The 15,607-nt window shown below is 35.4% G+C and overlaps 1 pseudogene; it reads right to left on the bottom strand.

Annotated features, from left to right (window-relative positions):
• Nucleotides 1-14,832: 14,832 nt before the first annotated feature.
• LOC121498317 lies at nt 14,833-14,931 on the bottom strand (annotated as a pseudogene).
• Nucleotides 14,932-15,607: the final 676 nt, after the last annotated feature.

Raw genomic sequence — 15,607 nt, 5'->3', positions numbered from 1 at the left:
CCCATCAAAATGCTATAGGGATCTATGAACTCCAAGGATAAAAAGAACACTTTATCCATATCCTGACAGAGAAAAATATGTAAAAAAAAATCAGAAGAGAAATAATTGGATATCTGTCTTCTAGGCAGGTGGATAATGCATGCTAGAATGCATTGCAGCAATGCTGTCAATTATTTAAGGAGAAGTCATTTTGAACCTAGAATAAACTACTTTTTAAATATAGGTATTTATTTATTTATTATTTTTTTATTTTTTTAAAGATTTTATTTATTAAATAAAAAAAAGTAAATAAATAAATAAAATGTCTCATGAAAGACACAGGAGAGAGAGGCAGAGACACAGGCAGAGGAAGAAGCAGGCTCTATGCAGGGAGCCCGACGTGGGACTCGATCCCGGGTCTCCAGGATCACGCCCTGGGCTGAAGGTGGCACTAAACCACTGAGCCACCTGGGCTGCCCACATATTTAAATTTATATACTCACACACATATTATATACATTTATATTTATACATAGACACATATTTTTTTCAATTAGGAACTCAAGAAACTTACCACCATGCACAATTTCTGAAATGTGTGAGAAAGACATAGTATTGGGGCTGAATGTGTCTCCCATACCTACTTCATGTTGAACCCTAAGCCCCAGTACTTTAGAAGGTGACTGTATTTGGATACAGAGCCTCTAAAGAGGTTAGTACATTAAAATGAGGCCGATTAGATGAGCCTTCATCTAATCCTGCTGCTGTTCTCCTAAGGAGAAATTTAGACCCCGGAAGAGATACCAGGATGTACACACCATGTTAGGATATGGCAAGGAGGCAGTCATTTGCATGCCAAGAAGAGAGGACTCAAGAAATCAAACCTGCCTGCAATTTGACCTTGGATCACTAGCCTCAAGATAGGGAAAAAATAAATTTCGGTTGTGTAGACCATCCAGTCTATGATATTTCATTAAGGCAGCCCTAGCAAAGTAATATGTACATCAAACAAAAAGAATCCAACATAGTGATTGCATATAAATTAATAAAATGTTGTGGGCAAAGAAGACTATAAAACATATGTAACCATATAGTATAAACATACACTTGATAATTAGGTACTAGTGCCGTCTACAGCGTTTTTAAGAATATGACTACCAAGAGAGCAGATGAATTGCTTACACTCTGAATCTCAGGTTCCAGCCAACAGGAATGAGCAATAGAGTTGTTTGAGAAGATGAGCAGGGTCAATAGAACTTGCCCAGGTTGTCTTTTATTTGAAGAGTGGGTGGAAGTATGCAATGAATTTTCAGTGATAATGGATAAATATTTTAAATGGATTTATTAAAACTGGGTCCACTTTAGAAAAAAAGGCAGCAATGAAAACTTACTGGAGGTAAGCAAGAATTAAGAAAATCTAGTCAACCCAACTAAAGATAGAGCTAAATGGGAGAACAATAAAACAAAAGACAAACAGAAAACACACCAAAAGTAAGTCTACATCATGATGAAATAATAACACATGTGAAAAGCACTGAATTAATTTATAAAAACCAGAAGCACAGATTATGGGAAGAAAATAATCTAGCCATATGCTATTTATAACTGATATAAGTAAAGCCACATACCATGAGATAGTTAAAAATAAAGGCATGCGTAAAATACTAATAAAATTATTTTTAAAATTGAAAAACTTCCATATAATTAGCAGAAAAATGAGATTTAGGGAAAAGTATAAAGAGGGCTATTTAATACTGATAAAAATTATGACTCTCCAAGCACATAAACATGTCTTGAATCTCTCTACATTCGACAATATGGCTTTGGAATATAAAGGGCTGAGACTGATAAAAACAAATTGTGACTTTTATAATTTCACTGAAGGAATTTAAAATACTATTTTCCTAAACTGACAAATTAAGTAAAGATAACAGTAGAAATGTAGAGGAATATGATTTAATTTATCTTTGTGTTTCTATCATCTCTCTAGCCATCTAGCTATCTTTGTACCAAAGAAGCAATCATTTTTTTCATATATCCATAGAAAATTCACAAATACATATATGAATTTTACATGTGATAACAAAAGTATGTCAAAAAACCAGGGAGAGGGCACAGTATTGAATCAATGGTGTTTGAAAGAACTGCCTTGCTCATTAGGAAAAAAATGAGCTTTACATCTCTTAACATACATACACAAAATGAATTATAAGTGGCTTAAATAATTGAATGTAAAAATTAAAACTATATAATAACTAAAACAAATGAGAATATTTTGGGCTTTTAAAAAAGATTTTATTTATTTGAGAGAAAGTATGGGAGTAGGGAGGAAGGAGGAGAGGCAAGAGGGAGAGGTAGACTCTCTGCTGGGCAGGGTGCTGTGGGGGAGCCCATCCTGGACCTGGGATCATGACCTGATGACCTACGCAGAAGGCAGAGAGGCTTAACTGACTGAGCCACCCAGGTGCCACGAGAATATATTGTTATTTTATGCCAAGAAAGGGCTACCTAAACACTAAATCTGGAATCTGTAAGTAAAATAGAGATTGACAGATTTCACAAAATAAAAATGTAAAAAAAAAAAGTTGTTTTAACTTTGAATATGTTAAACTGTTTTTTCTTAAGAAGTCATATTCAGCTTGGGACTCAGACTTCTAAGCAAAGCTGACTTTTGGTTCTTTCTCAAGGTGACTCTGCATCTAACCCGTTTGTAGGCAGGTGTAAGAAATGTCTTCTCTTGCAAATTCCCACATCTCTGTCTCAAAACTGTGACTTGATTTTAATTTTTAGTAGCATACCTCTTTGACTTGAGGTCACTTTTCTCTTTCTGTTTTTACGACAGTCTAAAGGGAAAGTCTAATCTGAAGGTCAAATTAGATTATCTCCTTCTCTCAAGTGTCAACCTTTGTATTTCCTGCAGTACTTTCCCATTCTTATAATTTATAATTTAATAGCAACTTAACAGTAGTGTTTTTACCATCCTACAGTGAACTTTTCTATTATCTACAATGGAAGATATATAGCACATATTGGCATAGTTTTCTCTACCCAACCTATCAAAGTATCACTGCTGTGAAGATATATATGCCTGCCTTTGCTCTGCTGTTAATACAAGCCCATGCGTCTTCCTATGTTATAGGTGACATGTGTGTGTTTGACACACTTTTCTACATGTAACCCATTGCAGGAGCAGAATGCCTGGCATGCTGTATATCACCCTACCTTTCTCTTCTATTCAGGGAGACCTATCAGATTAAAATATGGGATATGGATATTATATAGGGAGAATCTTGAAGCTATTCACAAAAAGGAAAGAAATTGCTAAAAACTACTCTGATTCATTTTAACTATTGTTCTTGATATTATCTCTGCCATACCAGTGTGTGTGACACATTTAGAACTAATGCCCTAGTACATTATTTTCTGTATTTCTGCTTAAAATACCCTGAATTGCTCAAATTCAGAGCAAAATCCAGATTTTCTACAAGTCTGGAAGACAGAAATTTGCTAAGTATGTTGAATGGCTCCTATGCACATCTCTCTACCTTTTATGCAAAGGGATATTTGCATTATTATTATTTCCTGTCTTACATATTATCTAATGGTATTCTCAAAAGCTGCCTTCATAAACAAGGTGCATTTTGTGCAAAAAAATGACTGTGAAGCTCAGTATTTTAACAGAAGTGAGAGGGAATTGATTAGTCTGGAACATCAGTTAAAATGTACTTTACAAAAGAATAAGATTATAGATAGAACACTGATAGTGCCTCTCAAAAACTTTCATAATAACATACCTTAAAAATGCATTTTAAAATTAAGCATTAATAAAGAAAATGAACTTAAAAATCTATAAATTGCCTTAAGCACACACTATGCAAACTAGTGCTTATTTAATTTTGAATACGTATTTTTGTAAATGCAAGTATATATTAAACTTCTTTGAATATATTTGCTCCCCTTTGGAAACTTTACATTTTTGTTCATTTCTCTTTTTGTCCAACATGGGACTAGAAGAATTCTGCAGCACTAGTGGTAATTAGGAAATGGGCTAGTTCCTCATCTATGTGGTGACATCTCATGGTAATAACCAGAGCCTTTTAGGCAACTCATTAACACAGATATCATTCTATAAATTATCACTTCACTTCACTGAGTGGTAAGCTAATGCCCTGATTAAATGAATGCAAGTCTGAAACACATTTCCTCTATTACTAGTGAGTGTTTATATACTGTATTTCATTGATCTGTTATTTAATTATTTTTTAAGATTTTATTTATTTATTCACACACCTGACTATATATTGATTATGCCATTGTTTAAAATTTGCAAATTCAAACCAAATCTACACTGACAACCACAGTATGTAGAACACAAAATATGCAAAGCACCTTTTAAAGAATAACTATTGGTATAACATATTATTTTGAATAATAAAAATATAGAACATAAAATATGCCATAAAAATACCATCTAGTCCTAAGAGGCAGTATAGCTGAGTACTTGAAAGCACAGAGTGGAGCTAGTGGATCCCGGGATACCCTGGCCTGCTGTCTGTCATCCCCCAGCTCTCTGACCATGAAAAAGTTCATGAAACTTTCTTGATCTCATTTTCCTCATATGTTAAAATGTAGATAATGTCAGTATTGCTTCATTGAAGGCTGTAAAGACTATATACATATATAACTTCAAACAATATATGGTACATAGTAACTATCTGATATTTCTCTGTTTTTTTCTCTTCTGCTCTTACTATCTTCCTAAACTTCACATTAAAAAAAAAATTTTCACAAACGCTGGGCCAGAAGAACAATAGTTTCCTGCATAGAACCTGTACATGCTAAATTCCAAAGGTTTTAGCAGAAATCATTTTGGTCGAAGACGCAACTCTAAGATAAAGATCATTTCAACATGGCTAAGTGTTCTGAAATATGAACAATAGGCTTCCAGAAGCCAATTCAGAAATATTAATTCATCTGTTATCACTGAAGGAAGTAGTTCATTTTTCCCCCGAGCAATTAGAAACTTCTGTGAATTACAAAAAAAAAATGTTATAAAAAGTATTAATTATAAAAGTTGCCTATTCATTCAGCAATTAGAAACTTCTGTGAATTACAAAAAAAAATGTTATAAAAAGTATTAATTATAAAAGTTGCCTTTCTGAGCCTTTAAAAAAATGAGGCTGGAATAAAATAAAAGGATATTAGTAACTTTTAAAGAAATTCTCTTTTCCTGTAACAAACTTTACTTCTTTTTGTAGACATTAAATAACTCACCTGAGTTGGCCAAATATCAAAACCAACCAGAAGCTAGGAAGCTGATCTAATGGAACTAAGTAATCTCGTGGGAGATTATTTGGTTCACTTAGGGCTCTTTTAGCAATGTGGATCAAAAAGTGACCAGCCCCATTTTAAGGAGTGCTTTTAATTTTATATGTAAGTAGGTAATGGAAAGATAGAAAAAAAAAACTGACCTAGAAAATAAAGTATGTATTAGCATTATTCTCTTATTTCCTGAGCCTTTGAATCAAAGGGCACTGATGCTTGTGTGAACATTTTATTATTCTGAATATCATCCATTTCTTATTCTGAATATTATTCCTTTACCATCAGGCTTCCACGTTCCTATAAAACACATGCCTTCTTTATGCAGGCTATTTTGCCAGCTTTGCAGGCTGGGATAGATCTGAATTGTTTGGCTTTTTATCCTGGAAACTAATAAGAAAATCATAATTGGTTTTCACCTTGATCTCACTGACTGTACAAGTCTTGTCTGCTTTGGCTTTGTATGATGCCCTTCATTAATATACTAATAAAATTAAAGTATGTTTAAAGAAAATAGTCTTTTATGCCAGGTGAAAATACAGGTATTCATTATTTGTAGAAATTGCCTTCCAATTTATCCTTAGACTCTACTCTAAGCAAAGCTACACCATCTCTGCTCCCAACACGTGGAAATCATCTCTCATTTGCCTCCTTGTTTCACTGTCACCTCTGGCTGCCTCCTACCCACCAATCCCCATTCCTTTCCATAGAGCAGCCAAACAGATCTTTTAAAATTTCAAATGAAGCTATATTATTCCACAATTTAATACTCTCTACTATGGACTGAACATGTTCCCCTAACCCCAATTCACATCCAAAGCTCCAAGTCCCAATGTTTTGGTTTTCAGAGGTGGGGTTTTTGGGTAGCATTTCGGTCATGAGAGTAGAGACCCCACCATGAATGGGATGAGTGTCTTTAAAAGAAGTGTCTTTAAAAGAAGAGTGTTTTGGGATTCCTGGGTGGCTCAGTGGTTTAGCGCCTGCCTTCAGCCCAGGGTGTGATCCTGGATTCCCGGGATCGAGTCCCACATCAGGCTCCTGGCTCGGAACCTGCTTCTCCCTCTGCCTGTGTCTCTGCCTCTCTCTCTCTCTCTCTCTCTCTCTCTCTATATATATATATATATATATATATATATATATATATATATATAATGAATAAATAAATAAAATCTTTTTAAAAAAAGAAGAGATCATCTCTCTTGCTGTAGGGGAGCACACAGTGAGAAGGCAGCCATCTGCAAACCAGGAAGAGGATTCACACCAGGAACCAAATTCAGTAACTTAAACTTCGACTTCTCAGCCTCTAGAACTGTGAAAAGTAAAATTCCATTGCTTAAGCCACAATAATCTGTTATAGCAGTCCAAAATGACTTCCTGTGGTTCTTAGAATAAAAGCTAATTTCCTTGTGTCCCTACAAGGCCCTGCCTACATGAGCTGGCTCTTGCCTGTTTCATTATCATCATCATCATATTCTCTCTCTCTCTCTCTCTCTCTCTCCTCCTTTCACTTATTTGCTCCAGCTATACTGGCCTTCAAATAGCTTCTACGTTGAGCTTTTTCACTGGCTTGTTCTGCCTTCCGAGAGCATCCTTGCTCCATATGTTCACAAGGCTGGCTCCTTCCTTTTTTTTTTTCTTTTTTTCTTTTTTGAGCCTAAATTCAAATATCATCCTTCTCAAAGACTTTCTTTCTTACCATTCAGTAGAAACTGTCTCAGCAGGGATCCCTGGGTGGCGCCGCGGTTTAGCGCCTGCCTTTGGCCCAGGGCGCGATCCTGGAGACCGGGGATCAAATCCCATGTCGGGCTCCTGGTGCATGGAGCCTGCTTCTCCCTCTGCCTATGTCTCTGCCTCTCTCTGTGTGTGACTATCATAAATAAATAAAAAAGTTAAAAAAAAAAGAAGCTGTCTCAGCAGACCATGAGTAACTATTTATTACAGAAACCTGTTTTATTCGCTCCAGAGTACCATATCACAAGCTGAGTTTTTCATATTTGCATTTTTAAAAATTTGTTTTCTGTCTTTCCCAACTGAAGGGCACATTTCTTATAAGTTAATATAAGGAGGACAAATTTAAGCTTACTCAACATTTTTCATTATGTTACAAGTTATTATCTTCAAAACATTTGTGTTTTCTTTGGAGTGGGCACTTGTATGAGACAAGGCCAAACTAGAAAATATAAACCACTCTAATGCATTTCAAACAGAGAAACTTTAATGTAGAGCACTGGTCACAAAGTTTATGGAAGAGATGAGAAATTGCCAAGGAAATCATGAAGCATTCTATAAATTAATAATTATGTATGGGAAGAAGGTCTCACCTCTTAAACAAGTCAAAGGGAGGAAGTCACTGAAACTGAGCTGCTGGAAGATGGAGTTTGGCAGGCATATTTAGTGGAGGCAGCGCTTATCTAGAAAAAGCTGAGACATAAATGAAATGCAGTTATGCAGTTAGAAACTCAGCTGAGAGAGAAGAGGGGGAGGGAGAAGGAAGAGAAATGAGAGGAGGGAGGGAGAAAGGGAGGGGGAAGAGAACGGCTTGTCTAGTCTTTCTGCTCTCAGATTTTGGGCCAGGGGAAGACACTGGGCAAACCTAGCTGGGAAAGCCGAGAGCAAAGGAGCCGGGGAAGTGCAGTTCTCTGGGGTACAGAACAAAGCACGGAAGGGCTGGGGATGCACAGCACTTAATACAGCTGCATAAAATGTGCACTGACAAGATAGCATCCTACCACAAACTAAAATCCAGAAATTCTCTCAGAAATGCCTTGCAATTTTTATTTCTTCCTAGACCCTCCACTATTAAAACTTCACCATAGGTATTTTGTCATATTTTTTCTAAAGGATTTTTATAATCAGTTTAAGAAATAGTTTCAGATTAGAACAATTATGATGCACCATGTGCTCCAGAACCACACACATAGACACACACACACACACACACACACACACACACACAGATTTTCCAGACCTATAGCTGAGAAAGTGAGACTTGTCCCTTATGTTCATCAGTGACATAAAGATATATTACATTATGAGAACAGTTTCTCCTGGGTTTCTGTAAAAGTTAGAACTTTTCAGTAGCAAGTCACAAAAAGAATTTTACTGGCACAGACAAGGTAGGATCCAAGATTTAAACCAAATAAATACCATTCTGTTTCTTCCTCTTTCTTTACCTGGAGTCCTTTTTGTGTCAGCTTCTTTCTCAGATGGTTTATCTCCCCACGTTGGGAAAGATGGCCTCCAAGAGCCCAAATCTAGCCTATATCCTTGTGACTTATAATACAGAGGGAAGACAAATCATCTTATAATCTGCACCAAATATTAGAGAAGACTATGACTTGGGTCAGCTGTGGAGGTGGCAAAAGAACCTCCAGTGACAGTCCACCCTATCAAGACAGTTTAGAGTGGGGGATGTGATTCCTCTACAAAAAGCAGATGTCAGACTAATTCCCCAGCACTGTTTTTTCCAACAGACCTCTGGGAAGTAAAAAGACTGCTACAGTTAGCTCTGCCTTCTGGTTAGAAAAACCAATAGTCATCAAAAGCAAGGTATCAAAAATCAAGACTTGAGGACATTTCATTTCCAAGTTTCCATGTCTATAGAAACATGGCTAAAAGCAATGGGTGACTAAAGCAGCAGTCTCAGGATTTCATATATGAATTTGGTATGTGCCTGGGGGTGTGGAAACATTCTGTCTGTAGCACTGACCAACCAGCTGATGAATAGCTAAAAGATAGAAGGATGCTCTTTTTGAATTGAGGAAGCAACATTATGTGAAAAAGTGACATAAATCTACTTTTCTGTTGAAAGATCTCTAGGCCTTTCCATTGGTATTTGCTTCCATAAGTAACAACTACCGACTTGTGTCCTCTTCAATTACAGAAATCTGTGTTTAAATAACGTATTGTGTAGAAATAATGTATTGTGGAGTCTCCCTAAAGTTAGTCTAAGGTTGTAAGTTACCCTGGATTAAATTTTTTAAAATATTGTATCGAAAAACAATGACAAAAATTCCAAAGTTGTCACATGATCTTCATTTACTCAATTCTCCACTGTTAAAAATGAATCTCTTTCTTTTTTGTTTTTACTGGCTTCTCTTTAGGAAAATAGACATGCATGGAGAATCAGTATAAATTCTCTACTTTCTTTGCATGTTTGTATATTTACTTAAATAGCTCTCTTTTCTATCAGTGGTTAGAACTTTTAAGGCATCCCCCCAACCCCCCAATGCTCCTCCTTAGACTTCTTTGGTATATACCTTTCAAACCATGCTGCGTAAGGGATGTCAGGTTTTTGAAGTCAGATTTTTTTGTTACTTTGCAATCATGGAAAAGTTACTATGCCACAATGAGTCTCAGTTTTTAAACTGTAAAACTGGGGAAAATATAGTACCTCATGAGGTGGATAGGAGAATTAAAATATATGGGAGATACAAAGTTTACAATACTCAGCTTGAAAGATAGGAATCACTTAATAACTATTATTGTTTATAAGGGACAATGTTTAAGATAAAGTCAAAGATTCCAGTTGTGTTTATTCAGACAACGGGTGGTTGTACAATTACAAAGCATTAACACCAGGTATGGTGTTCTGATATATAATCTTTCAATTAGAATTCAAGATTTCAAAGGTGCTTCAGGCTGACTGAAAAGCCTGATATTTCATACCATGAAAAATAAAAATGCAGCAACCTGCTTCATCAAAGATGTTTGCATTTGATGCAGGTTCTCATCTTAATTAGTCAAAAATGGAGCAGGCTTGTTTTTAGGGTAAGCTGATATATGCTTAAGATCTTAAATTTCTTTGCCTTTATCTTGTTTTGGGAAGAAAATTCTTTTTATCATTATCCCTCCCATCACATATCTGCATTTTCCCTATCTAAGTTGTCAGTAGAGAAGCATGGAGAATCTGCCCATATTCTTATTTCTAGATGATCTTTTAAATAGTATGCACCATAATTGAGTTCAGGTGGCAGCCATGAACGAGATAAATCTTGAATGAGATTAAGATGAATGACAGCTCTGCTGGCCAAAGTCCCACTGTCCCAGAAAGAAATGATAAATTAATGGAATCGATATTGGTGTTGTGTGATTTTAAAAAAGAATGTTTAAACATACGCTATGAATATTTCAGTGAAACATGAATCTCTGCCTTCCTTTTGTGCCTTTAATATCCCCATACTCCTGGGATCAACCGTGTAGAATCAGAACCGAACAGTACATATTCCGAGACTTGCTGGAAAGTACTGGGAAGTGGTGACTCTTGCTGTGTGTCCTTCTTTGGGTCCAAATGAGTTGACATACAGGAAGTGCTGGCCGCTCCCTTGAAACATATGAATACAACTCTTTCAGTACAATGTTAAGTGTCACAGCATGAGGAAGAATATATTTAAACTATGTGCTAATTTCATGCCGCCCACCCGCACACAATTAAACACAACTCATTTTCTTTCCGTGGAGTCACATATCGATAATGTTTAATTCTTTTGAACCAAAAAAAAAAAAAAAGAAGAAGAAGAAGAAAGAAAGAAAGAAAGAAAGAAAGAAAGAAAGAAAGAAAGAAAGAAAGAAAGGAAGAAAGAAAGAAAAAGGAAAAGGAAACGGAAGACTGTCACTATGATTCTATGATTCACAAAATTCACCTGGGTATGTGACTTTCGCCTAAAGTGATCAAATATCTGTGCTGAGTCTGAAGGTATATTCCTTTTCTTTTCTAATTTGCTCAAACTTCTTCAGTTTCAGATAAGTAAAATATTTTGTATGCTGTGTAGAGAGCAGAGACACAGGGTTTTGGAGGCTGACTGATAGTATATCTGCTTTGCAGTTGCTCTGATTCCCACACTGACCAGAGCAGTAATAAATGGCAGTCACAGTAAGTGAAATCTAATTCTGAAAGTGACCATGCTATTTTTTTTTCTGAGTGGTAACTTCTATTCTCCTCAACTGCAGATCTCTCCATTTATACACAAATGGATTTTGTTCTGCAGACATCGTCAAAATTCATCATAGCTACTATCCCTTGCATTGCTTTTACTAGGAAAGAATGAAAAAAATGTGTGTGTATTTTCTAATATATATAAAAATATTTTCTAATTAAAGGTATTCTTTTTTCCCCCCAGTGGCAGTTTAGTATTGTTACTGAGACATACGGTTTTAAGTCATCAATTGTGAGTCAGTAGCACATGAGGCTTCTTTCATGAAGCTTTCTGATTTAAGAGCTTATTGTCTGGTGAACCTGAGGAATCAGTATACATATTAGTTACCTTTATCCCCTATAGCACTGAATTCTTCAAAGCAAGGAACACTCATGCATTACTCCCTTGAATAGAGTTACAAACAGAAGTAGCCAGAGTGAATTGCAAAGAACAGTTAGGAAAAAAAAAGAACAGTTAGGAGATCCAATTTATGCCAACTAATGACTTTTTGCCTATTCCTGTTCACAAAAAAACATTATTTCATCAAATGGATCATCAGTAAATACAGATATGTGGTAAATAAGACAGCCTGGCTGTAGTCCTCAGCAGGCCTAAGTAGAGACAAAATTCTTAAGGGGTTGCTTGTTCTTGTATCCACTTAAATAATAATAATAATGGACTTTATTTTTCAGAGCAATTTTGAGCTTAAAGTAAGTTGAGAGGAATTACAGAGTTCCATATATGTCCTCATCCTCCCCAGCACCTGTGACTTGCTTATTATTAACACCTTGCATTAGCGCAGTACATTTATTAATATTAATGAATGAGCCAATGGCTGATGCATTATTATTAACTAAAGTCCATAGTTTACGTTAGGGTTTAATCTTCCCCTTGTGCATTCCATGGGCTCTGACAAAGGTATAATGATATGTCCACCACTACAGTCAGGATTGTACAGGATTGTTCTCTGCTCTAAAATCCTCTTTGCTCCACCTCTCCACCTTTTCCTCTCACACTTGCCCACCAAACATCTGGCAACCATTGATCTTTTTACTACATCCACTGTTTTGTCTTTTCCATAGTTTTTTTTTTTTTTCTCTTTTCCGGAGTTAGAATTACATAGTCTGTAGCCTTCCTAGGTTAGCTTCTTCACTTAGCAATACACATTTAAGGCCCTTCTGTATGTTTTTTTGTGGCTTGATAGCTCATTTATCACTGAGTAATATTCCTTGTATAGATGTACCACAGTATGTTTATCCATTCACCTATGAGGTTTCTTGGTTTCTTCTAAGTTTGGCAATTATGAATAAAGGTTCTATAGCAACAGAGTGCATACTTCTGTGTAAACATAAATTTTCAACTCATTATATATATATATAGTATATATATATACACATAAATGGTATATATATATATATATATATATATATACCAAGGAACACAACTATTGTTTTTTTTTTTGCATATTTTTTATTGGAGTTCGATTTGCCAGCATATAACACCCAGTACTCATCCTATCAAGTGCTCCCCTCAGTGCCTGTCACCCAGTCACCCCAACCCCCCGCCCACCTCCCTTTCCACCACCCCTTGTTCATTTCCCAGAATTAGGAGTCTCTCATGTTCTGTCTCCCTCTCTGATATTTCCCACTCATTTTCTCTCCTATTGGATCCTTTGGTATGAGTATGTTTAGTTTTGTAAAAAAACTGCCAACTTGTCTTCCATCAACAAAGAAGGAACGTCCCCATTCTTCTTTATCCTCAACAGCATTCAGTGTTGTCAATGTTTTAGATTTTAGTTATTATCATAGTTATGCAGTGGTATTTCATTTCAACTCAGTGTCATCTCAATTTGCATTTTCCTGATAACATATGATATGGAACATTTTTTTATACTTATTTGCCACTTGTGTATGTTCTTCAGTAGGTATCTGTTCACATCTTCTGTATGTTTTCTACTTGGGTTGTGTGTTTTTTTTTTTATGACAGGCACAGAGAGAGAGAGAGAGAGAGAGAGAGAGAGAGAAGCAGAGGCACAGGCAGAGGGAGAAGCAGGCTCCATGCACCGGGAGCCCGACGTGGGATTCGATCCCGGGTCTCCAGGATCGCGCCCTGGGCCAAAGGCAGGCGCCAAACCGCTGCGCCACCCAGGGATCCCTGGGTTGTGTTTTTTAATTAAGTTTTAAGCATTTTTTTGGACATAGATATGTGTTTGCAAATATTTTCTCCCACTTTGTGGCTTATCTTTCTTTTAGTTTTCTTAATCGTATCCAATGTAGATTGAAAGTTTTAATTTTAATGAAGTGCAACTCATCATTTTTTTCATTCACAACTCAAGTTTCTAGTATTGTGTCTGAAAACTCATCACCAAATCCAAAGTTACCTAAATGTTCTCCTATTTTGCCTTCTAGGAGTTTTATAGTTTTACACTTCACTTTTAGGTCTATAATCCACTTTGAATTAATTTTTATGAGAGGTTTGAGCTCTGTGTCTATATTTTTTTCTCATATGAATATCCACTTGTTCTAACACCATTTGTTGAAAAGATAATCCTTTCTGTGTTGAATTGTCTTTATTCCTTTGTCAAATATCAGTTGATCTTATTTGTGTCAGTCTATTTCTGAGTTTTCTGTTCTATTCCATTTATCCATTTCTCTATTATTTTATCAATATCAAACTGTCTTGGTAACTACAGCTTCATAGTAAGTCTTAAAAAAGATAGTATAATTCCTCCAACTTTGTTTTTTTATACTTTGTGTTGTATACATTGTGTTGGCTATTTTGGGTCTTTTGCCTCTCTATATAAACTTTAGAATCAGTATCTTACAAAATTACATGCTAGAATTCTGAATGGAATTACACTGTATATATACATCAAATTGGGAAGAATTAACATCTTCAAAATACTGATCCTTCCTGTCCACAAACATGGAATATTTCTCTATATATTTAGATCTTTGATTCTTTACCAGAGTTTGTATTTTTCCTCATGTAGACCTTGTATTTATTTGTTAGATTTATACTTAAGCAGTTCTTTCTCTCTCTGCTATTAATGAAAATGTTATTGTGTCTTACATTTCAAATTCCAATTTCTCATTGACTGTATATAATGAAGCAAATGACTTTTATGTATAAACCCTGTGTCTGACAACTGTTATAACTTTAATTCCAACAGTTTTCATGTTATATCATTGAGATTTCCTGTATAGACAATCATGTCATCTGCAAAGCATACAATTTTATTTCTTCCTTCCCAATCTGTTCTATTTTCCTCTCTTGCCTTATTATATTAGCCATGAATTCCAGGATGATGTTGAATAGGAGTACTGAGAGCGGACAACCTTGCCTTATTCCTGCTAGCTTCTGACAATTATGAATGATGTAAGCTGTAGGTTTTCTGAAGATTTTTTTTACAGCTTTATTGAAGCATAATTGACAAATACAATTGAAATATATTTAAAGTGTACAACATGATGATTTGATATTTGTGTACATTGTGAAAGGATACCCACAACTTAATCTATCCAACACCACACATTTACTTTGTGTATGAGAATGCTTAAAATCTACTCTCATAGCAAATTTCAAATATATAATTTAGTATTAACTCTATAACCATAAAAATATGGAATCTATCACAAATTCATGTGTTATCGTTATGTAGGGGCCATGGTAATCTTATGTTTATCATTTCAATTTTAGTATGTGCTGCAGAAGCAAGATATTCTTTATCAAGTTAGGGATATTCACTTCGATTCTTAGTTTACTGAGCTATTTTATCACAAATGTATGTTATATTTTGTCAAATGCTTTTTCTGCATCTATTGACATGATCATTTAATTTTTCTGCTTTACTCTGCTGATGTGATGGATTACACTAATTGAATTTCAAATATAAAACCAGTCTGACATACTTGAATAATTCCCACTTGGTTGTGCTGCATATATATATATAATGTTTCCATGAGATTAGATTTGCTAATTTGTTGAGAATTTTTGACTAGAGATACTGATTTGTAGTTCTCCTTTCCTGTGTTGTCTTTGTTTTTTATTTGAAATGCTGGTCTCATTGAACAAGGTAGGAAATGTTCTTTTTGCTTGTCTTTTCTGGAACATATATAACTGGTATAACTTTTTTCCTTTGGGAGAATTCACCAGTGAATCCATCTAAGTCTAGTGCTTTCTGATTTGGAAGATTTTAAATTACATATGCATTTTTTTAAAAAGATTTATTTGGGAGAGAGCGCATGAGGATGTGAAGCAGGGCTCCATCCCACAGCCCTGAAATAAAGACTTGAGCCACAATCAAGAGTTAGACGCTTAACTGACTGAGCGACCCAGGTGCCTTTGTAAGCAATTTCTTTGATACAGACATATTTAGATGATCTATTTCT

This window comes from Vulpes lagopus, chromosome 8 (genome assembly GCF_018345385.1).
Source record: "Vulpes lagopus strain Blue_001 chromosome 8, ASM1834538v1, whole genome shotgun sequence".
Classification (NCBI taxonomy): Eukaryota; Metazoa; Chordata; class Mammalia; order Carnivora; family Canidae; genus Vulpes; species Vulpes lagopus.
Note: the sequence above shows the minus strand (reverse complement) of the source record. Positions and strands in the feature narration are given on the sequence as shown.